At 40.4% G+C, this 23,626-nt stretch overlaps 1 long non-coding RNA gene across 1 annotated transcript; it reads right to left on the reverse strand.

Annotated features, from left to right (window-relative positions):
* Positions 1–9,506: 9,506 nt before the first annotated feature.
* LOC133346307 (uncharacterized) lies at positions 9,507–21,477 on the reverse strand. The gene is made up of 3 exons (XR_009755548.1): positions 21,257–21,477; positions 20,744–20,888; positions 9,507–14,122 (listed from the first exon to the last, which is right to left on the reverse strand). It is a non-coding gene; the product is annotated as an uncharacterized LOC133346307 (long non-coding RNA).
* Positions 21,478–23,626: the final 2,149 nt, after the last annotated feature.

Here is a 23,626-nt window from a genome sequence, read left to right on the forward strand (position 1 = left end):
TCCAACCAGGTCAATAAGGCCTCGACACAGAGACGTGGTTTCTGTGTGCATATGTACGTCTCTCTCTCTATGTATCTCTGTGATATCTCTGTGATATCTGTCTCTACTTATATGTCTGTCTATATGTCTCTGGTTCTGTGTTTTATCTCTCTCTGAAATTTAGCATTCTCAGGAAGAACGTAATCAACCAGGTAGGGTGTTGACTGTTATGTTATCCGACTCTCTGTTGTATTACATTACATTTCTAAGTATACTAGATTTGTGTTTCTATTTCATTTATACCTGATGATGATTGCTTGTGTTGCAATCGAAACGTCGTATTCTAGTATTTAATTTATTATTTTCTCTTTATATGTGACTTTACCGAAAGAACCAAAGAGTAGGTCAATAAGCAGCAAAATAAGTGGTGTTAACCACATGCACCTCTCCATGCTTATATTTAGACTTATTCAGTCAATAATCTGTCACTATCTTGCTTGGTTCTCTGACCCACGTGTTCCTCTCTGAGTATCAGTTGTGATTCCAAGCGTTCACCTCTCTATGCTTCTTTGTACACTTTTCACAATGTGTTCCATTTTACTTGTCAGTGTCCATCAATTCTGAGATTCTCATGTCACAGCAGGTGATGTGCACCGATTGAATTCCATTCTCTTTTAGCACACTGGTATGTTTCCTCTACAGAGACATTCATGTGTTGGAGGGGCTATACAAAGTGACTAGTGTACACAACTTTGTAGAACAATTCGTAAAAATGATCAAATAAATCAGAGAACACAACACAAGCACGATTGCAGACATCAAAGAAAGGAATGGGAAAATGAAAGGAACAAAAATGAGGTGGATGATTTGTAACTCACAAATGGTAGGCCTTAGGGAATAAAGTGGAACCATAAAACATCATCGTGATAAAATCTCAAAATTAGCAGACAATTAGGATCAAACGTTTTATTATTGTGTAATAATTTCACACAAAAAAAACGTTACATGTGTGAATGGCTTTAGCCCTAGACACGCAGATTTCTTTTGACGAGACCTGTTATTTTTCTAAAGAATTGGTGTCAATTTTTAGGCAGCCATGCACGCGGAGCCTTTGGGATTAGAGACATCGTCCTAAATGCCATCGCAAAATAAGGTGTGCCAAAAATAGTTAAGAATGCAATGCGGTGAAATTGCTGCTGCATGGACTAACACTTGTAACATTAAACTGCATGTCAGGCTTGAAAGTAAATGTTACAATATTTTTGCAATTTTTATTTCATCCATGCGTCTTTAAATGTATTTTCTCCTCATATTACTACTTTTTTTTCCAACGTTTCATTTGTAATTAATTTGCAGATGACAGTGCAAGCCATTGAAATGATTCTTTGTGTGCATGGAATCTCAGCAGCCCCCATGTCTAACTGGGTTTTACGTTTAATGTTTTGGCGACAATAATAATTATTGTACATGAAAAAAAGGTAAAGGTGAATTCCTGCAATTGCTTGCTCAGGTCACTGCTAGCAGAAGGTCCTTCAGTCGAGTGAGCACAAGAGAGCCCCTCCAGAGGGAATTTTTGAGTAACCTGTGTAATGACCGAAAAATTACCCCAAACCAATATGCAGCCTAACGGCTATTTCAAAATGAACAGAGGTCTCCGATTGGAAGAGAGAGGCCACCACGGTGATTGGTCGGGAGGCAGACTTTTAAAGGGATTGGAGGGATAAGGGTTGAACGAGAAAACGGGAAAACAGAAAGGATCCGTTCGAGGTGAAGGACAGGGATTGACTAAAGGTAAAACAACAACAAGGACAAGAAGGTTTGAGAAAGGGGGCTCAGGAATATTTCAGGGGGAGCACGAGGAGTGGGGACGTTCGGAGGAAGATACAAGCTGGAAGACAAGCACGAAGCCGAGGGTCCTTTATTGTGGAAGTTTCTAACTAAAAGTGGCTCTTCTTCCTACTTCGTACTCATCCACCCTGGCCAGACATCTTGGTAGAAGTGAGAGTACCCACACTTTAGCCCACCACACATGCCCTACCGATTTACTAACAGTGGCTTACCCATTTATGCTGCTACATTCGAAGTCATCTTGTTTGTATAGCAATGTATTAAGCGTTACATGGAACGGCAATGATTCTCTCAGTATGTTCTTTTTTTAATTTATCAAACGTGGAATCCATGGAAAGCGTTTTATCTTGTGTCACCTGCCTCGAAAGTGACTGTTTCCCAAGGCAATTCAAGCTCAAAGAAAAATTCAATAATTCAAACATTCTGCTCATTGTCATTCATCGGATCACTCGTTAACTTTTTCACTTGTGACCAACTTTTTTTGCACAGCGTCTTGATGCAGATGCATTTAGAAGCAAACAACAACAACACAAATTCCATCCATTCTCAACAAATTCCATTCATTCCCAATCCAACAATGGATCAAGGACTCCCTACGCCATGTCAATCAAAGGTAGTTTTTGACCATACTTCACCACGTTGGTCAGTGTGAGGGGGGCGGTGGGTGGTGGGGCAGGTCTGAAACAATTTACCATGATGTTGACTGCGACCACGAATCGAATCCGGGTCGCCGGGTTCACACATCCAAATTGCACTGGACTGCACGGTGTTCCACAGTGCCACTAAATGAACACCCTTTGAAGGTTTGCGCAATTTAAACTGGCCTTCAGAGGCGGGTTCACGTCAGCAAGAGACAGGCTCACAACCTCTCTCGCACTTACGGACTGAGTATGGATGCATAAATCTATTTCAAAAGATCTCCAGTGTGAGTCGTGGTGAAGGGCCGTTTGCTCACGGAGTTCTCCTTGCACCCCGGGACGCTCTCTAGGGACATTGTTACCCCGTCTCAGATCGCCTGTTGAAAGACCACAGGTCGTGACCCAGCGTTCCCAGGCCCTGGTCACATATCCCTGGTGCACCAACACCTGGACACGGCTAATCATTACCACACTTTAGGTGCCACGTGGAGCTTAATGAGGCCAAACAGGAAGTTGATTTTGTTTACTGATAGGATGTCCTGTCTGAGAGTCGAACTCCAAGTCGGTGGAATCTGTTATTGAAAAAATGTGGGACCTGCTGTGCACTACGATGTTAAATGGGAGGAAGCAATATTAATTTTTGTTGAAGAAATTTGCTTACGCGGATTATGTAAAACATTCCTAAATGAAATTACGGTTAAGGTAAAAAAATAGTGTTTTTATCAGGGAATTCACCTTCATTTAGGTCATTTTAAAACAGCAGTCTTGAGTATAGCTGTAGAATTTGATATACGCAATATGCATAACAAAAATAACGTCAATGACAAAGTCTGATTAAAAAGAGAAATATAATACAGGAAAAAATAAATAAGGTAGCAAAACGCATTGCTTTACAGTAACAGCATTATGTCATTCACGTTAATGCCCAGGTTGCATTTCATGGAAATTCAGGCTTATTACAGAAGGAAAAAAAAATCAAGCAGGATTCTAGGAATGTGCGCGTTTCTTACTGGAACTGTTGGGCAGGCAGCCTGGCGCTGTTGAGAATTTCAGTGCGGCGGTGTTTTGTGATGCCGAGGGAATATAACGCCGGATGCTAGCCATGTGTTCACATTTAAAGTCAATAAGTCATTTCTAGATATTTTATTATTATTCTACCGTTTAAATAAATAAATAAGGCTTTAAGAAAACCTACAATTGCCGAAATTATGTGATACGGAATGTTTGAATTTTGATTAAAAGGAGTTGATGGCAGGCTGCGTTATGAAACCCGCCGAGTTCAATTCCCGGCAAGTGGCTGACACCAGTTGTGAGTGACATCTGAACCAGTGATGGGAACTCTCCTTTTGCAACCCGCAACTGACCAATGTGGTGGAGTTTGGACAAAAACCACCATCACTTCATTCGGCAGTCGATTGACGAAAGGGCCGTACATTATTAAGATCATTATTGACATCAAGCGAAACGTCTATTTGAGGGACATCTGTGTGCATAAACTATAATACTATCGGCGATTTTGCACTTAACCTAGTTTTGAAAGGCTCTTGTTACCAAATTATCACCAACAATATGTCAAAATGCTCTTCCATAATACATGCACTTAAAAAAGAAACACTCACACATACAAAATGTGCCATATTATAATTGCCAAACAAGCAGGCCAACAATTTTCACATTGTTGTATGGTAATTCTGTGCATAGTATGTTATTATAGTCCTTTAAAATATACATTTTTAGATGTAATGTTTGTGTTTCCCAGTCTGGAAAGAGACGCAATTGAATAATTGTGCTCATTTGCAGGTCATGAATAATGCGTGAAGACAGGAAGTGAGATAAGGGCAACTGCTGTGTTGTTGTCATGCTTGCGGCTTATCAGCCGATCACTAAAAACAAGTATGTTTAGATAAAAAAAAGAAAATTCCACAACATTTCCTGATGTTTGTGTTCCTAATGAAGTGATTAAAAATAAGCTAAGAGTGTTGTTACAAAAACACATGCTTTTTCCCATAGTATGTCATGTTTACACATATTTTTTAATTAACACTTAAAATGTTAGTATCTTTGAGACGATTAGAAGATAAAGTTTTGTGTTCTATGACAAAATGTGCTGCTTTACAATGTTTGACGGGAGCAAGGATAATGTATTAAGCAGAAAGTGTCCCAATTCATGGTGATGAATGGTTCAATCCACTCCTTTTAAAGAGAGCTTCTTCATTTAATCACCCTTATTCCAATGATTGTTCACCATCTGTTAGCGAGGCTAACTGGAGGAGAGTGGCAGAGGTAAACAGTTATCTTTGCCTGGGCACATTTGCGTGGAAACTGCTTTCGCACAGCATTGCATTAGTCAACCTATTTGTGCTGAAAGCCAAGCATTAGGGAATCCCAAACCGTCCGTTAAGCCATTCAAGTAGATGTATGCATGCCCAGATGATCTATATAATGAAGATGGATAGCGGGGGTTACTTTGCGAATTGGATTTAGTATGAAAATGTCTCGCTATAAACAACACACTATTGAGTCATGTTACTGTCTCCAAACGAGGGAGAACTGACTAATGCTCAGTGATGTGCATTTTATGATGCCCATTATTATAAAGTATATATTATAGTCGATATCTTTTTTTTCTTTAAATAATTCAGAATAAGCTGTTTAACTTATTGTAAGCACTTTGCTTGTTTCTTATTAAATATGGAGTATTTTCAATTTTATTTTATTTGTGGGAGCTCAGATGTTTCAGGAAGCCCTAAATGATAATCATCATCTTTGCTTTGGATATAATGTCGCAATAAAAATACGGTCACAGAGTTTTCGAAACATTGCATTTGAAAATCCCTCGACGATGTTTATTTTAGTTTTTTGTCATTATTTTTACAGAACAATTGCAAATTTGGACCAATATTGAGCTTGAAATTGATTACATTTTTTTTTTTTTTGGGCAATTAACAGGGTTCCCACAACCTGATATGTGTCACCGCTGGCAAACACTCGTGTTCGATATGAAGCAAGACAGAGACTCGTTTGCAACATGGCATTAGTCGTGATGCACGACCTCTCAAAAGGTTTTTAAACAGTTGTCTCTTCGACCCAGCTTCAGCACTCTGGGGACCGGGTTATGTTAACGACAATGGGTGGAGTGGTGGCACATTGGCTCGTGCACAGCACAATGAACCCGGCCGCACGAGTTCAAATCTCAGCCATGGCTAACATTAGTGGAGAGTGAGATCTGAACCGGTCCAGCTGGCCATGTTTGCCCACCCACTCATCATTGTTCACCAACTTAAGCTAAAATTATGAAAAAAACTAAATAATTATTATGTTACTATGTAAGACCCACTGAACCGTACAGCTCTTTGTCAGAAGCGATCTGGCCACAAATGATACAGTTTAACGAAGTGGCTTATCACGTGCAAATTTATAGGAGCCAAATTACTCTCAACACGTGTTTATGAATGTGGAGGGGAAAATCGGAGGACTCGAAGAAAAATCCAGGCGACCATAGAGAAAACTTGTAAACTCTGGATCGGGATCGAACCCAAGACCTCATGTATACCAGGCGAGGTAGTTAACACCTCGCCACCATAACGTCCCAACCTACCATCACCATTTCGATTTAAAGCTTTCGTGACTGCAGGGATTCATCTTCTTGGTTCTTTCGGTAAAGTCACGTAGAAGGAAAATAATAAAATAATAAAAATTAAACATAGTAAAATAATTCTCACGACGTTTCGGCCACAACGCAAGTAGCCGTCTTCAGGTGGAGAACAGGTCTGTCGAGAAGGCAGAGTCTGAATGTTCAATGTTCATTCAGACTCTGCCTTCTCGACAGACCTGTTCTCCACCTGAAGACGGCTGCTTGCGTTGTGGCCGAAACGTCGTGAGAATTATTTTATTATGTTTTATTTTTATTATTTTCCTTCTACGTGACTTTACCGAAAGAACTAAGAAGACTACCATCACCAGTTTGGTGAAATATAGTAAAACAACCCCAGTGCAAACCGAGTGGTTGAGACCTTCACCAGCAGTGGCATGGCAAGGGGCTGTAAATGATGATGATGTACATTATTGATTTTAGCTCTCGTATTGGTAAATGTTCGCAGCTGTTCTGTTCTGGGAAAGCTAAAGGTTCAGCGAATTGTGCCAGGCGATGGCGGGGACGTGGAGTCTCCCTACCCCATATGCCAACCTGGATTCTCCATCAATCCCGTGGCCCATCCGTACATTTGTCTCTTTCGTCCGTCAAACCCATCACGGGAGTCTTTTTTTCGAAAGCAAATAAGACACAAACCAATAACCCCCCAAAAAATCAAAGTACACCGCTGCATAGCCGCTGCGTATATAGAAACCCCCTTAATCACACGCCACTTATCGCTTGTTTTGTGCCACTCGTGTTGGTCATTGTGGACACATTAATAATGTAACGGCGCTTGTGTTGGTTAGTCTCACCACACTCTCAATGAGGTTTGCTTTCACAGCAGCCGCAATTTATAGTGCGTTAGTCCGAATAATGCTACTAATTCTCTTTAAAGCAAAAGAAAGCTTGATAAATTGCAATTGCCAATATTTTATTAAATAACTAACCCAAAGTTCGTAAAAAAAAATCCGAATTGCATGCCGTGCATAGTAAACGGCTGTCCAGTCGTAAATATGTAGCCGACAATAACTGTGGCTTGGCCCTCCAACACACCGGATGGGCTGTACTAGTGACGAATTGGCCACGTTCTGTTTACGTGACAACCCTTACGAGTTGTCCGTGTCGGGTGGTGGCGGGTTTTAACGACACATTTATATATTTACGCGATCTAACCCCCCCCCCCCCCCCCAAAAAAAAAACACCTTTATTATCCTAAGTATGTAGCCGACAATAACTGGTTTTACCACGATATGCCAACAGGGGTCAGTGACATCACATTTGAAGTCAAAAGATCGAGACGCAGTAGTTCATGGGCTCCGCGCGTAACGCCCGCGACGTCACGTGTCGTACACTCACGTTTCAAACAAAGAGATGATTTACACAAATCCATTTCTCACACAACCTTTGTTTAGCTCTATTTCTCTTCATTTTGCGGGCTGCGTGATAGAAACCAGGGATAATTTGTCCCTATTAGCATTTAAATTAAGTTTTCACGTCCACGTATACTATACGTTGGAGGTTGTTGCATATTAAAAATGTAAATGTTTAAGGAGTAAAACATTCATAATAATGAAATTCCATTAAGGCGTTCGCTCACCTTAAGTCGCCCTACACTTCACACAGCGCCGAGTGGCCTACATTTCACAAATGCATGCAAAGTGAATAAATAATTAACAATAACATTCTTGCCTCTTCACCATTGCTCTCAGAAGTGCATTTCCAGCTTCATGAGCTCCCCCATTAAAAACCGAAACACAAAACATATATAACGATATAATATATTTAACGAGCCCAATTTATTCACGGTAAAAATAAAATGCCAAGTTTGTTTTTTGTACATCCCCCCCCCCCCATCTCGTCTCCATCTCACACCTCACACCCACCCAGAATGTCTCCAAACGTCTTGATGTTTGTAAGTTTTATTTTTGGAGGTTAATGCTGGCGGATGCTAATTGAGAAGCGCGACGCTCCCCACGGAGTGTGGCCAAGAGAGGACTTTGGGCCTTTTTCCAGCTGTTCCATTTCCATATCACTGTCTTTATGCAAATGTAAAAAAGGCAGCAATGGTGCCGCTAATGGTGTCAGCATGCAAATGAGGGCCAGCCTCCCCTTTTATTCTCCTTTAAAGCATCTCAATAATCTTCTTGCTGTGTGTTCCAGGCTGGCCAGATTGGTTTGCGCTTCAAGGATTAGTGACTTTTTCCCTGAGCAGCCGTGTGGGGGGGGGGGGGGGGGAAGTTTTCCCTTCATTAGTCAGTTTTTAACACTGGCATGAGAGAAATGTGATTTTCTTTTCGCGCGTACATATATACATATTTATTTTTCGATTTAAAGCTTTCGTGACTGCGGAAAGAACCAAGAAGATACATATTTATTCTCTTGCACCACGCGTGGAATAAATTGTTGCGTGCTGTGTGTGCCAGAGGTGGTTGGCATGGGCCCTGGTGCAAGAGATGAAATGGTCCTTCCGCCTCTGTCCCCAACCTACCTCTGCTTCATAACCCAGTGGCTGTACCCCCCTCCTCCTCTTCGGCCCGTGAGCCCCAACGCAGTTGCACCGCCTGCATTCAAAGTCCACTCGAAACCTACCGTTACGCGGCCTAGGCAATCACATTCTCTTTGCACGCTTGTAACACAAATTCGGTTTGGAGAACACACACCCGCCGTCTCTCTCTCTCTATTTCTTTTTTTGAGTAACCTCTTCTTTTTTAACGTTGACGTTATTTCGCAGTGCAAAAAAAAATCGTGAACCACAAGAGGCGATGCAACTTCGCACGGTTGAACCAATATGTGAACATCCATTAACCTGACAGCTGTCTTTTGGTTGACTGGCCCATACATATATGCCAATACACGCCACTGCGTTAAATTATTCAAGGGAGTGCTGCATAATGGGAGCTGCAGGTGTGAATTGCTAAGAGGGTTAACAAGCTCGTGCATTATTTATTTCCCAACACCGGACTTCGTTTTTTTTTTTGTAACGAGTCACCATTGAGTAAAATACATAGCCAAAATACGATACAGTATTCACCAGTCTTCTTATATGACACTTCCACTTAGCAGCTGAGCTAAAATGGTAATGATTTTGGGATACAGTTGCTTAATTAGAAGATGACAAGGTACATTCAGAATATAATTACTTAATACAGCGTATAGCTGGCAGAAAAATAATGAAAAGTGGCTGGACATGTTTTAACTCGTGGAGTAGCCCATCATAAAGATGTTATACAACTTTAATATAAATGAATGCGCGAGGGTTTGAATGTCTCTTTCAATGGTGAGAACCATTCCTACTGTTGTAGATGTCATGGCATAGCAAATAACAGGAGTTATAGTTTAATCGCAACGAAAGTCACATTTTAACATTGAGTAAAATATTGACACAGTAATTCCACACATCACAAAAATGTTCTAAAATAAATCGTCTCTGTTAGGTTGAATTTAACGAGCTTGCCAACGTCAAATGAAACTTCGGAGGCTGATACTGCGTGAACACATTCAGAAACATGGCAAAAAGATATTCAAGACAATTATGAACTGGAGTTAAATTGTTAAAACATTTGCTCGGCATTAAAGTCAAACATACAGTGCTGTTGTTCAGAGACATGGTCATTAACAAAAAAAACAAGGTGCGAAAACTCAAAATGTGTCAAATAAGGATGAAGACATGCTTGAAATGATACCGAGAGGAAGAAGAATGCATTTATTTAAACAAAAACCCACACTGAGTAAGTTGCATGTGAGTCACAAATAAGTTGTCATCAATGAAACTATGAAATAAATAAAACACATAAAATAAGTGGGCCTGGGCAGGTCGTGTCACTGGAAGGGATATAATGGCTTCTGGTCAATAATAATAATGGTGATGGAGTGGCAGCCAAGATATAGAACCGCGTCTGAGAGGACGTCCACTGGGCAGACGGAGCGATGAGATCGACTTGGGTGCAGGTAGGTCCTTGCATCGCACGATCGTGAGGGATGGAAACGGCTTGGCAAGGCCTTCACCCAGGAGTCGATTTATTTGTGGCTGATGATGATGATGATGGCGGTGATAGAGTGGTAACCATATTGCCAGGACATCGTTCAGAAAAACAGTGTTATTTCATTCACGTCGTAAAAAAACACAAACGATAAGTCTCTATTCCTCACTCGATTTTGGAAGAAAGTTGAACAGCAGGAGTGCGGGTGGCGAATGTTGTCGGTGTCCTTATCTCAAACGTACATCAATTCAATAAATCGATAATTTTCCAATATTGTATACGTATGAACTTACACACCAGCAGATGTTACGCGTTTAATACAAAAACAACTCGGTCATCGCTCGTTGACGTAGGTATTCGCAGACTTGACCGAGACTGCTGATATGGTAATGAATTCAAAGATAATATTGAAAAAATGGGCAGGTGCAGAGTGATAAATTAATTTTGCTCCCCTGGGTAAGTAGAGCCGCTCAGCTACTCAAACATATCGAATGTTTAGAATGAGGACAGCATGGTAAAGATTTTAAACACTGAGATCGGTGTTTTTGCCGATGGAGATTAAGGATCCAATGATTCATCTGTCGGCCGTAGAATCCGCGGGGAGCGCATTTCCCCACTCCATTTTCCATCGTACGTTTGACAGTGGTAAATTGAGTGTGCGTTGCTGACAGCTACTGATGAATGTTAGGCTGTGTTCAACATAAAAAAAGTTGGTATATGTTATTCGCTCGGCGATAGACCGAGCTGCTTGCGATCTGAAAGGTTGCAAGTTCAGTTCAAATCCTGGTCGGGAAGTTGACTTAACCCATCATCCCTCTGGGGTCGGTGACATGAGTACCACTTCGTGGATACATCGACAGTGATTGGCGTGAAGATGGATTCTCACCGACCATAGGAATTTGGAATTTCCACCACTGTGTCAGGACTGTAAATAGGAGACTAGTACTGGCTCATTGCTCATTGGAGTTAGACATCATATTTATTTGTTTTAATAATTGTATTTATTAAACAGACAATTTTGTTTCCCGACAACGTTGACCCATAACCAGTGCCTTGCCACAAGGCAAAGTTATACAAACCTAATCACTTTCCCGCCTGCATGGCCATCATTCCAATTTGAACAACATTTTGTACAGCATAGCAACAGCATATTTTGAGATTTAAATTTGCATTCTATATGCCATTCGACTAATTTAAATAATGGTGATTGGACATGGATACACTCATTTAAGTTACAAATTTGATTTTCTTTTAGTTTTGCTCCCTAGCTTTTGCATTTTTATTATTAAATTGCACATGGAGAAACGGTTTCACACTGCTTCGTCTTTATTTTTAAAATCCCCTGTGTGCTCTGATTCTTTTCGCTCAGAATTCAATAAATGCCCATTGTGGTGCTCTTTGCGCTTGGAAACAACACCTGCCTAATTTAATTATGTTGAATTGAGGACGAGCCCAGCTGCAGGAAAGCTTGGCTGCTTAATCATTCATCAGCAGCCACAGCGCTCCGAACCTTTGTGAGAATGTTCTGGTTACTCTCCTTATTAACATTATATGATTGAAAGTTGTAAAATGTGGTTATTTGAAATTACAAACTAAAACAAATAACAAAAACCAGCCATTCTCAATCCACCAATTTATGAAGACCCCATGTCAGTTACTTTGGGGTTTTTTTTCATACCATACTTCGACACTTTAGACAGTTTGAGTTGGTTAAGGCAGCTGTTGGAGGGCACTCCGGATTCTGTTATGACTTGTCGCTGATGTCGGTTGTGGCCTGTAATCGAACTTGGGACGCGTGGGTTTATAGTCCACAGAGCTATAAGCATTGTACGGCTGCTGCAACTCGTATTCCAAATCGTATATATATACGTGAATATTCATTTGAACGGTATTGTATCATTTGTGAAATATCTGGATAAAAGATAGGAGAGTGCAACTACACCCGCAATCTAGCAGTGCCAAATGCACTCCCTATTAAGTTCAGTTGAAGTTAGAGCTGGGATGATTAATCTGTTAAACATTCTAATCGACTATATTGTTTGGTGTTCGATTACTCAGGCCCCTTTAAAATTGGCGGTCGTCCTCTACATCATGTCTCTCGAAGGTGGGAAACCTCCCTAAAAGTCTCGCCGAGCATGACACGGCTGGATGATGATGTCGATGACATCATCAAGCCCTGCCCATCACCTCCCATCCAGTGGCACACGTGGGAACAGAGGTGATACTTTTTTTCCCAAATGCTGTTGGTGTTGTCCGATTAGCTAAGTAATGGAACTGATAATTGGTAGAGAAATCAATTACTTAAATAATCAGATAGACCAGCTCAAGTGGAAGCCTTTATAAAGGTTATATGTTTCTTTATCTTCCATTGCTCTCATCCACCGCTATATAAAATGAGCACAATACATAACACGTTGGGGGGTAATGGCGATTAAATGATAAACAATATAGAGCCTCCCCCCACTGTATTGGCCATTGGGAATATTTGACCATACTTCACCACACTAGTCAGTAGAGGTTAGCAATGTTGATGGTTTGTGGGAAGCATCCAGAACTAGTTGAGATATCGTTCACCACTGATCTTAGACATGGCTGGGAATCGAACACAGGTGTGCCGGGTTCATGATACAACACTGTGAAAATCATTGCACCACTGCTAAACCGAAACCGATCAAACCGTCATGAAATCATGGACCAGCCTATTAATTTAAATTCAGTGGAAATGGATGGGTTTTTTGACCCCTCAATAATATACGACTGTGAATGCTAACGCATTCAGGAAACAATAACCAAGAACCCTCTCTGCCTGCGGTGGTCGTGAACACAACTGATGGTAGCAGATAGTTAGCTTTATCTGGATGAAAAATACGTAAAGGATATTGTATGTTTTATCTACATTAATATGTCCTACTGTGTATAATACAAGGAGTTAAAATGGCGCACATGCGATGCCTGTTACACATTATAAACAACACGCAACATTGTTGCTTTGCAAATGTAAATGGAGGTTGTGAAACGACACGGGCGCGGTTTGTCTCTTCGTTTAAAAATCACGCTTAAAAAAATAATAACGCGGTGAAAATGATTTTTGTACTTACATCATTAATAAACAAACATCATAGTAAAGCAAATATATTTCCGTAGCAATGTGTTAGATAAGAGACTAATCTGTGACACGAGGACAAGTGAGTGATACCCACAAGAAATATCAGCTTTGTCTCTTCATCAGTAAAGGATGCAATTACAAAACATTCTCCTCCAACGTATTTTTTTCTGTATTCTTCGTTACAAATGCAGCACTTCATCTTTAACAAGCTTCACCACCCCCCCCCCCCCCCCATGAAGATGCAAAATCCACGCTGAGCGCCTGTGTTAATTGCATCTTGCTTTCTTGACAAGGACTCAATTTTTTCAATTTTAACGAGAGCATTTCAAAGATTTTCCCAAGGCCCTTTTGGAGATTGGCATAACCGATTCAACGTCTGGGAAGCAGACAACAATCAATATGACCAAAGGTCTGAGTGCAGTGCATGGTTGACTTCCCTCCTTTTGCAGGGCTGTGGTCCCTAGCTGATTTCACCCCCCCCACACACACACCGTCCCCCCCACATCGCCCTCCCCGCTTCAGTCACACAAGTGCATTTTCTTTTTTTTTCCAACATTGAAAATAACGAGGGAGTTGTCGCCGGATGAGAAAAGCGCAGACATGACATCCTGCGTGGTTTCCTCCCCCCCCACCCCCCACCAACACCGCAAAAACCTTCTTCCTCTAGAGTAAGAGGGAGAGAGATGGTCAGTTGGGTGGGGGGGAGGGAAAGGTGAGAAAAGGAGAGTTCAGGGAGTTCTAGAACGAGGGGAACACAACAACAACAACAATAGCGCGAGTAAGTGGATGGAGATGGATGAAAGACTTGAGAAAAAGGGAAAGTGAATGAGCGAGCGGCGTGGTGGGGGGGGGAGGCAGCAGGGATCTTTCGGCTTGGCCTGTGTTTGGCTCCAGGTTTCCACTGGGACCCCTTACCACGCTTCATTAGAAGCACGCCCTGCAAATGGGGGGGGGGGGGGGGTGGGGAATAAAAAAACAAAAGACAACAGCTGCCAGCACCCTTCACTAATGAACAATCCCCTCCACCCAATAGGAGCGACCATTTGTTCCAGCGGTGCCATAAGCATTTATAGGAAACAGTGCCTGATGCCAAACCCCCACAACACACATTGTTATTTTTTGTCAAACTTGTCGATATTAATTTGTGACGTCCACCCCTAAAAAAAAAATGACCATTCCGACCAATGTTACGCGGGAAAAAAAAATGTCAGCAATCGTTATTCGGTTCACGTTCAACATAAATGGTTTGATTGATAAATAATGACAGTTGAATCAAACGCTTTTGTCTTGCAAATACAACGCAGTGTTTTATCATATTTTATTTCGCAGTGTGCATTTATTTTCTTCATATTTTCAATTAATATATCCATTACTTTATCAATTCGTGCATTTGGTTATCCGTTCACCTATTAAAAATGTATTACGTGGTTAATTATGTTAACATTTTGTTTATTTAGCCTGTCAGAAGCGTGCAAGCACATATTTTAGCACAATAGAGCATCAACGTTTGGAACATCTCTCTGCAAGTTGTAGCCCGTTGAGATGAACACTTTTTTTGTCTGTCACTCTTCTGCTAATTTTTCCAATGGCATTGGTGATAATTTTGTCATGCATAAATTTGCACACAATCTGTTAAGATATCCTTTGGGAACCTGTCATGGAATTAGGCATAAAAAGCATCGCTCCACAGTAGCTAAGGGAAGAGTTTATATATATATATATATAGCCTTGGGCAAATATGTCATGGAAATTTGCACACCTTTGCAAGCATTTTGGTATTGTCAACAAAAAAACCACCTGCGTTTGTATTCAAAATAATAATTAGGTCATACGGAAAGTGTATGGAAATGACTATATCGAAATAACCAATTTTTTTAATGTATTTGTCAGCTTTTGTCACTGTCACAATGTGGTAATGTCCGTTGGCAAAAGTAAAACATCGAAATGTCATGCATGGGACCTCAGCTCAGTTCTCTGGACTCCAGAGAAAATTTCAAAGATTTGCCATGTATTATAGTGTGGGTTTACAACTGTGTTCTGCGTTTCAGATCATGATTAAAGCGATTGTCAACTTGCTCGAATAGCTTTAATGTGGTGCCCTAATGAACAGTTTTCTATGACTAATAGGCAGGCCATGTCATTATAGTAGCATAGGTTTGCACGTGAAAATCGCTATATATTGCATCATATTTTTTTGCGCGGTTAAATTATCATTTAAAGACCACGCAAAGAATTGAATGGCATGCAGTTACGCACACTCTTGAGCATTTTTGGAATGGCATAAATATAGGAAATGTTCTATTCCGCTTTCGAAATCAGGTTCGTGGATCGTTTTAAACATTATCTCTTGTTGCAGCAAGTGGGTTTTAGAGTCTCGAAGCACTTAGATTAACAGCAGCTCAGACTCGGCACGCACTTGAGAATTCATCAGTGACTCTTGACGCTGTTTACTGGCCCTTCAAATGCACGTGTTGCCTTTAACTGCTTCGTACAAATATTTGCTACAGGCCAGTGACTGATAAAAATACACCATTTCCTGCTTGTCATTGGCTATTGCATACCGTACCCGCATTTGCATGTTGACAGTTTATAGGCCCATTTAAAAATAGTGTGTCCCAATTGTCGCACAATAGCTTTTCATAATATTCAAACCGTCAGTATTTTTTTTAAATTTGTAATTGAGACACCAACCGACAGCCAGCATGTTTGTCATTCGTTGTCAGCATTCATCTCTGACCCATGATTCAGAGATATGACCCCCCTATTTTGACTGTTATGCCTGAATAGGAGGCTATTTTCGATTTTAATGCGAATATCGTTATTTCTAGTAAAAATCTGTTGTCATTTTCGTTGTCGAAAATGCAGTTGAATCTCTTCAAACGATAGCCTAATTTAGGGGATTGATAATCTTTGTTGGTACTTGACATGGTTTTTTTTGTAAATGATTATGAGTGCTTTTGATTACGCAAAGCCATTAATCTGTCGATGGTTGAAGGGGCCTGCTTAAAGCGCAAAGTCACAAAGAGGGATTATCTTGGATTTTACAAGGAAGTAATTCACCTAACATCTCTAAAGTACTTATTGTCTCAAGAGATATATGTTAGTATCAGCGATCCCCTTTCCTTTCCTGATATGCAAAAGGCACGAGCTTCACATTTGTACAATGCATATTTTTTCGGATTTGTAAGGACAATTTCTAATATTTATTTTTGATTTTCGGATCACTTACATAAAATAAAAGTGACATCACCTGATGCCATGTGATACCACTTTTTTGGGGGGGAAAGCGCATAAATTATTACATTTATTTATATATGTGTAACGTCTTTCACACTGTACAGATCCAACCGTGCTAATCGGAAGTGCAGGCAAAGGACAACAAGCTAAACACAAAAAGCAGTGAAAATAAATTAGTTTTCAATCTAGATTTACAAAGTGCATATATTTCCAGTGGCTTCCTAATATTGGAAGGAAGAGCGTTCCAGACGGCCAGAGAAGCGCATCGTAACATGTGATGTAATATCTTGTGGTGTCATACTTTAGGAAAAAGAAAAAAACATATTTTTGTGAACATCCCAAATTTTGTATTTTGGCCATATTTTTGTTTATGTTGGGATTCATTAAAAAAAAACCCTGAAGAACACATCGTTAATATACAATGACATAGAATAGACTGTATATTCCTGCAGAAAAAAACGTACGAAGAAATGCTATTTTTCCAATGGAACTCAAGCCGTCAAAATTCTGTCTGCATACCGAGACCACGGCCATTAATACAATGACACACTTTTTAAGTTCATTAGCATACATATATTTTTCTTCCGTGCCAAATAATTACATGTAAAATAACGACTACCATACACATTATATGATTGGCGCATGATTGATTTTTAATTCTACTTCTGAAAATGAACTGTAGCTGGGCAGAAGGAGTGAATGAATTCTAGATTTGAAGCTTTCGTGACTGCAAGGATTCATATTCTTAGGTTTTTTCGGTAAAGTCACGTAGGTAAAACATTAAAATTAATAAAAGTAAAATAAAATAAAAATCACGACGTTTCGGAGGCAACACAAGCTTCCGTCTTCAGGTGGAACCGTCACAGCCACGACAGCTGTATCAAGTAAATGAGAAATGCTATTTTTCCAATGGAACTCAAGCTGTCAAAATTCTGTCTGCATACCGAGACCACGGCCATTAACACAATGACACACTTTTTAAGTTCATTAGCATACATATATTTTTCTTCCGTGCCAAATAATTACACGTAAAATAACGACTACCATACACATTACTGTATATGATTGGCGCATGATTTATTTTAAATTCTACTTCTGAAAATGAGCTGTAGCTGGGCAGAAGGAGTGAATGAATCCCTGGCCATTTAGACACCCTAGTGAAACAGCAAAGCTGCGTTTTCCCGATAAAGCTCACATTCTGCCTTTTCCCTGAGCAAAAGGAGCCATTTTCATTCTAATTTTAGGTTGAGCTTTTGGATCTCTGCTGGCAGCTTCATTAGAAGGGCAATGCAGGAAGGTATAAGCCCACAGCAGGGTACCCTTTGGTGCAAGGCGTACCACAGTTGCACGGTAACCCTGCTACCACGCTTTACCAAAAACCGAGACCCTGCACGATGCGGGTGAGAAAATTGTACGATACACTGCATTTTGAGCTCAATTTCAGCTTTCTTACCAACTATGATCAACCTACTGTTTAACGTCCCTCTTCAGTAACATTCATCCGGGAATCCTGCACGCGTTGCGTCGTATGCGCACGATTGTAGATGACTACAGTATTTACAAATAAAATAAAAACATTAGGATACAAGTCCCGGTGATTTAAACAAGGGTATCAAGACATCGATAAGTCAAATTCTGTGACAGCTTCACGCCCAAAGATATGTAATTCGCGATCTTTGTTTTTTGCGTTGCCGCCGTAAATTGGCGTTGCCACTGACACGAGGCCTCCGCTTCCACCGACAACAGCTTCCGAATTACTTAATGTGAATTCACGACAGCATTGTTACACGCAAACCGAATCGTAAATCCACGGCGAGGATTCTCTCAAGCACGTTAACAGCGCTGTCCTCCGTTGAATTCCCAATGGTCATCATAAATCCTGTACGACTGACATCGCCTGGACCTCACATACTACCCTGCTCTTTCTTCTGGACCCCCCCCGCCCCCTTCACCATTCCACCCTTTGATCGTGTGGGGAAATTGCTAAGGATACGTGCAGACAACGGTCGGCCACAGGAATTCGTTTTATTGGAACTTAATATAGAATCACAAGTTCCATTGTGATCGTTCGATTCTGGAATGGTAGTTCATTTTTTTAAAAGTTGTCAAAGATTGAATCCTAAACGTTATTATTCTACGGATGTTTTGATTGGGTAAAGGGAGCTAAAACTACTCTGGAGTCACAAAATAAAATACTATTTAATTCCCGGTTAAATGACTAAAACTAGGAATCTGCAGAATGGGCGTCCCTATAGGTGGTGTTTTAGGCTTTATGAATAACAGAATCTGTCACTTCTAATACATTTATCAGAGACAAAAGCCAGTTTTCTTTTGGCTGCGAATGACCCAGACAGAGTTGTGTTTAACAATGGAATGTTTGTGTCTTATATATGCGAAACGGTACGTTTAATTTTATTTCATGAGCAAATGCCTCTGGGTGCAACGGGAAGGGGGGGGGGGGTGGCGGTGAAGAAATAAAATAATAATAAACTGTAAAAATAACAACTTTTTATTTTATTTGACCGGGTTTTTATTTAAAAGAAATAATGGTGGCATCTGTTTTAATTAAAACTGCAGCCTAAGGCTTAGAGAGGGGATAAGAAGGTTGATGTGCAGTCCGAACGACAAAGCGCGTGATGCTGCCTTGAGAAGTCATCTGTGTTGGCCTCTGGCTGAGCGCTCGCTGCCCACTGGGACGCCCAAGGGCTGTCAGTTGGGGTCTTTTTTTTGTATTGTTTTTGTTTTTTAAAGCTACTCCCTAATCTAGCCGGCTATAACTTGAGCCACAGCGGCAGTGTCACTCAAAGTGACATTTTACTCTTTTGTCTCATTCACTGGCTTGTAAAGACGTATTTTGTTGTTGTTGTTGTGTATTTTGCCAAATAGTGGATATACCATTATTAGCATTCGTGAAAAGTTTGTAAATATATTTATCTTCGTGCTGTGTTTCCTGGTACCCATTCCCATATTAATATCTGAATGTCTCCTCGGAGTTGATGGCAGGTAAAGTCTGATGTCATTTAGGGGGCAATTAATCCAAATGCTCAAAGCGATCATCTTATTAAAACGGAAGTCATATCCGTAAAAAAGAAAAAGAAATTATATATGTAGATAAGATATCAGAAACAACAATCATTATATTCAGCTTGCAAGACAATTAAATTATGCTAAAAGTCATTTCTGCTTTGCACCAATTTGAAAGCCAATTCGTGGCCTCTCATGTGTAACGTTTACTGATTAAGGCAGCACTTCAGTTCTTGCGCAGTGAAATTAAATGTTAATCTGTCCTTGGGGAAATGAGACGGCCAAGACACCTTTGCAAGTTTCGTGTAAAAAAGTGTTTTGATTGCAGAAGGCAAGTCTTAAACAATAGTATTGCTTGTTCATCAATTAAAGTAATTTATTAGCGGCTCACAAGCTCCGTTGGCCGGAACGGCGCAGATCAGGATTCCGTGTTAACAAATACTCGGCGCTGTATTCCAAGTGAAACTTTTTGCAAAAGCAATAGCAGCTCATTGATGGGCATTGCTAAACATTCCAAAAAGCAAAGGAGTAGAGAATACATTTTGTTTGCAGTGGTTATCAACATGAGACCCGTATTTTATGAATATAAGATTATATGACTGTTCAATGATTCCTCCCCCCACTTCTAAATTAAATGTAGAAGACCTTGATTTAACTCGACGCCTTTTTAGCTCCTTTGCAAAAAAAGTGCCTTTTATGTCTCTTTTCCTGCCAACTCGTCTGTCAGCTTGAAAAAATATATAACAAAGAGTAGTCGAGTCAATTTCCACTTAATGTTATCAGTTTAGGGGGGTAAAGCATTTTTTTCTCTCCCAATTACGTTGTAAATTTAAGCACAAAGGAGAGGACCGCGTCGTGATTTTCTTTGATATCATATCAATTGGTATTTCTGTCAGATCGATGTCTCGTTTCTCCCGCTGCGTATCTCTTGCTGCCCTCCAATCCCTGCCCTTTGCTCTCCACAGCAGCTGCCTATGTACTTACCATTGTTCTCAATCCTTATTGGTCATTTCCTGCCTCTGTACGCAAAGTATCCGTCCGTGTTTGCCCCCTTCCTCCTCCTCCTTTTCCTACACGCTGCTTGACCACCCTCTCTACTCTTCCTCGCCTTGCACTCCCCACTTGCAAGAGATCACTCGAGCCGGCTGGCCTTTGACCTCGGCCTGGCTGTGGCAGCTGGCAGATCCAGCGCTGCCTCTGCCAGCACAGACTGTGACCAATGGGACAAATAGGGGCGCCCAACAGGGCACGTGTGCTCGGCTGTTTTGTCCGTGGCTGTGTGGGCTTGTAACCTTACTTGACAGTAACGGAGTCAGCGACGTGGCCGTGCGGCTTCTGCCCACCCCCATCTGTTTGAGGAAGTATTCGCTTGCAAATGTATCGCTCGGACCTGTGCTCTCGTGCCACACAATGTCGCAGGAGTCTTCGGGGGTTTTAAGGGTCTGAGGAATAAGTGGGAATGTTTAAGCACACTGCAATATGACTTGGGAAATCTTCGAACGATAAATTGCCGTGATATATAACGGTGTTTCATGATGTGCAAGGAAAAACATTAATTCGGTATGTTTTACGGCTTTTTCGAGAACATTCAAACAAATACATCTCTATGGGCCCATAAGTGTTTTAACTCATTTCATAAACTCCTGTGTTGTAGATTATGTGAAAAAAATAATGTTGCTAATAAAATCTGAAATGAGCTGTTTTACTCCAGAATATATTTTAGGAAATATATCTCCTAATGCTAAAATGAGACAGCACATTTTAATATTTTAAATTACTGTGCATACAATAAACATTTGTATTTAATTACCCGTGATTGCCTAAGTTGAGAAATGTGAGTGCTTTCATCACAATCAAAACGTAAGCGTCTTTGATTATCAGCATCGTCAATTGACATCAACATCACAGCATCATATTGAAGATCGCCTCGAATTTGATGTGCAGTGTCTTATATTATAGCATTGAGCTAAAACAAACGTGGGTACAATTGTGACATTTGTTTTGCGGCGAAACCATTGGTTAAGATGTGCAGGCCCGGCCAACTGTAGTCTCTGTTGGCAGTTAGGGAAATTCCCCAACCGCCCGAGTCAGAAATATCCTATTTATTGACATTCTGGGATGGTGTAAAACAACCTACATGGGGTTTTGTTTGTTTGTTTAGAATTGATTTACAGACTAAATGTTCTTATTAGAATGCCTGTGTGGTCTTTCCATAAAAAGCGAAATATATAAATTTCGGTATGCGGGTGAACACTTTATGGTAGGAGCTATAAAACATTGTTTTTTTGGTTTTAACTTGGGATTTTAGATTTGAACCAAAGATTAAAAAGGACATGCACTTGACCCAAAGTGAAAGCCCTCCTTTGTCTGGAAATTCGCGTCTGTTCTGCTTGGGTGGGTTATGCATGCGTCACGATGTGGTCACTGAATTAATGCTCCCATAAACATGGGGGGCCTTGTCAGCCTTTCGCTGATCTGTAATGCCTTTTTTGAAAATTTAGAGCGGTCTTAGAATTTTGTTCCCATTTTACATTAAATATATACACTTTCATAATGAAACCATGTACACGCATAGTCATTCGTTGCTCCACTGCTGGATGAGGTCTTAGCATCTTGATCAAAATTTTTTTATTTTTTTAGAAATACAGTACCATCATTTTCCCACTGCTTGATGAGGTCTTAGCATCTTGATCAAATTTTTTTTCTTTTTTTAGAAATACAGTACCATCATTTTTCCACTGCTGGATGAGGTCTTAGCATCTTGATCAAATTTTTTTTAATTTTTTTAGAAACACAGTACCATCATTTTTCCACTGCTGGATGAGGTCTTAGCATCTTGATCAATTTATTTTTTATTTTTTTAGAAATACAGTACCATCATTTTTCCACTGCTGGATGAGGTCTTAGCATCTTGATCAAAATTTTTTTTTATTTTTTTAGAAATACAGTACCATCATTGTTGCTGTACCTGTAGATTTACGTCTCGCCCTTTTACGTTGTTTCGCAAATACGTCGTCACTGTATTCACACCACCACCACCACCTGCTTTGGGTCACCTCAACTCACACTTACGACGCTGATAGCCTTCGCCTCCACCTACCCTGTACACGAACAACTTTGCGTCGCGCATGAAGAAATGCATTGTGCAGTACAATGTTATTTACGCACAGTATTTAGGTGATTTTTTTAGTGCACTGTATCTGTATAATTTGTGTTAAAGTTTACTGCTGTACACTAGGGTTACGTACAGTATATTTTGTAATGTAATGTAACGTTGTAGGTACGTCTAGGATGAAGATGCGCACATTAACACGTAGCTTCACCGGTAACCCTCCGTTGTGTTTGTTTAGTTCTCGTGGAAATATTTATTTGACTTACGTCGTTTCGATTTTCATCGCACATTTCAGGAACTCATCCCTGATGTAAACCGGAGTATTAGTGTTCATCCCTGTGTCAAACTAATGCGGAACGAGGGCCTACCCACGTCACGTTTTTTTTTTATATTGCTCCATTATGATAAAAAATGAATTTGATTGATACAACATCTCCTACAGATTGTATAATTTCAGTCTCAATAATCTTTAGCATGCGCACTGTGCCTATTTAAAATAGCTGTCGGCTAAGGATATTAAACATTTCGCTAATAGATTTGTTGCAGCACAAGAATCACCATCGCTCTGCAATTGTAACGACCGCGCATTTAATCCAGCAGTTTCTTTGATATGAAATTATGTACAGACAATTTTAGGTGAATTTAACATTCCATCACTGTATTTAGCTGCAGGCAAGTATGTTCACTCAAGTAAAAAAATAATCAGGTTTCTGTGCATTTTTAATTGGATTGAAATAATTATTTTTAAGGCTCCATTGAACACCCTCCGATACCGATTCTGGGGAGTGATTTGGCCTGGATTTTTTCCCCCCCCCTGCTATGCAGGGGATGTTGCCAACTCTCACCTAATCCCCAGAGTTAATTATGCTTAATGAATGGGACCATGCTGTTCACTCAGCAGCCTTGATTGAATTTGGAACAGAGAAACGCACTCAAAACAGTGATACTCGTGCCTTTATTTGGTCAAAAAGCCTCTGGCAACTTTACATAAGACAGCTATGTTTCTGTTTCAAGGAAAAAGAAAAAAAAAACTAAAGAAAAAATAAGAGAAGACTACACTGTAACTAC

Source organism: Lethenteron reissneri, chromosome 24 (genome assembly GCF_015708825.2).
Source record: "Lethenteron reissneri isolate LAM-NWPU_2019-01 chromosome 24, ASM1570882v1, whole genome shotgun sequence".
Lineage (NCBI taxonomy): Eukaryota > Metazoa > Chordata > Hyperoartia > Petromyzontiformes > Petromyzontidae > Lethenteron > Lethenteron reissneri.